The sequence below is a fragment of the Calliopsis andreniformis genome, unplaced genomic scaffold (assembly GCF_051401765.1).
Source record: "Calliopsis andreniformis isolate RMS-2024a unplaced genomic scaffold, iyCalAndr_principal scaffold0139, whole genome shotgun sequence".
Lineage (NCBI taxonomy): Eukaryota > Metazoa > Arthropoda > Insecta > Hymenoptera > Andrenidae > Calliopsis > Calliopsis andreniformis.
Window position 1 is genome coordinate 1,145,629 of NW_027480548.1, and position 3,282 is coordinate 1,148,910.

Sequence of the window (3,282 nt, forward strand, 5' to 3'; positions counted from 1 at the left end):
CAATCCTCAATCCTCAAACCTCAATCCTCAATGCTCAATACTCAATCCTCAATCCTCAAACATCAATCATCAATCCCCAATCCTCAATCCTCAATCCTCAATCCTCAATCTTCAATCCTCAATACTCAACCCTCAGTAATCAACCCTCAATCCTCAATCCTCAATCCTCAATCATCAATTCTCAATCCTCAACCTTCAACCCTCAACACTCAATCCTCAATACTCAATCCCTAATCCTCAATCCTCAATCGTCAATCCTCAAACCTCAACGTTCAATCCTCAACCCTTAATCCTCAATCCCCAATCCTCAATCCTCAATCTTCAATCCTAAATAGAATATCCTAAATTCTCAGTTTTCAATTCTCAGTTCTCAATCTTCAATCGTCAGTCCTAAATCCTCAACCTTCAACCCTCAATACTCAATCCTCAGTCCACGACACTCAATCTTCAATCCTCTATCATCAATCGTCAATCCTCAATCCTCAACCATCAATCCTCAATCCTCAATCCTCAATCCTCAATCCTCAATTCTCAGCCCTCAATAGAAAATCCTCAATTCTCATTTTCCAATACTCTATCCTCAATCTACAATCTTCAAATCTCTGTTCCCAAACATCAATTCTCAGCACTCTATCCTCAACACTCAGTCCTCAATCTTCAATCTACAATTCTCAAACCTCATTCTTCAATCTTCAATCCTCGACCCTCAATTCTCAATCCTGAATCCTCAATCCGCAAACCTCAATCCTCAAACCTCATTCTTCAATCTTCAATCCTCGACCCTCAATTCTCAATCCTGAATCCTCAATCCGCAAACCTCAATGCTCAATCCTCAATCCTCAATCTTCAATCCTCGACGCTCAATCCTCAATCCTCAACCCTCAATCCGCAATCCTCAATCATCAATACTCAAACCTCAATACTCAACCCTCATTCCTCAGTCCTCAATCATCAATCTTCAGTCCTCAATCCCCAATCCACAATCCTCAATTATCAATCCTAAACCCTCAAACGTCAACCTCAATCCTCAATCTTCAAACATGAATAAACAATTCTCAATCTTCAATCCTCAAACCTCAATAGTCAATCCTCAATCCTCAACCCTGAGTCCTCAATCCTCAATCTTCAATCCTTTATCCGCAATCCTCAATCCTCAATCCTCAATCCTCAATCCTCAATCCTCAATCCTCAATCCTCAATCCTCATTCCTCAATCCTCAATCCTCAATCCTCATTCCTCAATCCTCAAACTTCAATCCTCAATATTCAATCCTCAATCCTCAATTCAGAACACTCAACCCTCAACTATCAGTACACAATACTCCATGCTCAATCCTGAATCCTCAATCTTCAATCCTCAATCCTCAACCATCAATCCTCAATCCTCAATCCTCAATACTCAATCCTCAACCCTCTGTCCTCAGTTTTCAATACTCAACCCTCAATCCTCAATCTTCAATCCACAATCCCCAATCCTCAATCCTCAATCCGCAATCATCAATCTTCAATCCTCAATCCTCAACCCTCAGTAATCAACCCTCAATCCTCAATCCTCAATCCTCAATCATCAATTCTCAATCCTCAATCTTCAACCCTCAACACTCAATCCTCAATGCTCAATCCCCAATCCGCAATCCTCAATCGTCAATCCTCAAGCCTCAACCTTCAATCCTCAAACCTTAATCCTCAATCCCCAATCCTCAATCCTCAATCTTCAATCCTCAATAGAATATCCTAAATTCTCAGTTTTCAATACTCAGTTCTCAATCTTCAATCGTCAGTCCTAAATCCTCAACCTTCAACCCTCAATACTCAATCCTCAGTCCACGACACTCAATCTTCAATCCTCTATCCTCAATCGTCAATCCTCAATCCTCAACCATCAATCCTCAATCCTCAATCCTCAATCCTCAATGCTCAATACTCAATCCTCAATCCTCAAACATCAATCATCAATCATCAATCCTCAACCTTCAATCCTCAATCCTCAATCCTCAACCCTCAATCCTCGACCCTCAGTAATCAACCCTCAATCCTCAATCCTCAATCCTCAATCATCAATTCTCAATCCTCAATCTTCAATCCTCAATCCCCAATCCTCAATCCTCAATCTTCAATCCTCAATAGAATATCCTAAATTCTCAGTTTTCAATACTCAGTTCTCAATCTTCAATCGTCAGTTCATAAATCCTCAATCTTCAACCCTCAATACTCAACCCTCAGTCCACGACACTCAATCTTCAATCCTCTATCCTCAATCGTCAATCCTCAATCCTCAACCATCAATCCACAATCCTCAATCCTCATTCCTCAATGCTCAATACTCAATCCTCAATCCTCAAACATCAATCATCAATCCCCAATCTTCAATCCTCAATCCTCAATCCTCAATCTTCAATCCTCAATCCTCAACCCTCAATAATCAACCCTCAACCCTCAACCCTCAATCCTCAATCATCAATTCTCAATCCTCAACCTTCAACCCTCAACACTCAATCCTCAATGCTCAATCCCTAATCCTCAATCCTCAATCGTCAATCCTCAAACCTCAACCTTCAATCATCAATCATCAATCCTCAATCTGCAACCCTCAATCCTCAATCCTCAACCCTCAATCCTCGACCCTCAATAATCTACCCTCAATCCTCAATCCTCAATCCTCAATCATCAATTCTCAATCCTCAATCTTCAATCCTCAACACTCAATCCTCAATGGTCAATCCTCAATTTTCAATCCTCAATAGAATAACCTCAATTCTCAGTTTTCAATACTCACTCCTCAATCTTCAATCGACAGTCCTCAATCCTCAATCCTCGACCCTCAATTCTCAATCCTGAATCCTCAATCCGCAAACCTCAATCCTCAAACCTCATTCTTCAATCTTCAATCCTCGACCCTCAATTCTCAATCCTGAATCCTCAATCCTCAATTCTCAGCTTCAATAGAAAATCTTCAATTCTCGGTTTTCAATACTCAATCCTCACTCTGCAATCTTCAAATCTTAGTTCCCAAACATCAATTCTCAACACTCTATCCTCAACAGTCAGTCCTCAATCTTCAAACAACAATCCTCAAACCTCAGTCTTCAATCTTCGATCCTCGACCCTCAATTCTCAATACTTAATCCTCAATCATCAGTCCTCAATCGGCAATACTCAATCCTCAACCATCAATCCTCAATCCTCAATCCCCAATCCTCAAACATCAACCTTCAATCCCCAACCCTTAGTCCTCAATCCTCAACCCTCAATCCTCAATCCTCAATCCTCAATCCTCAATCCT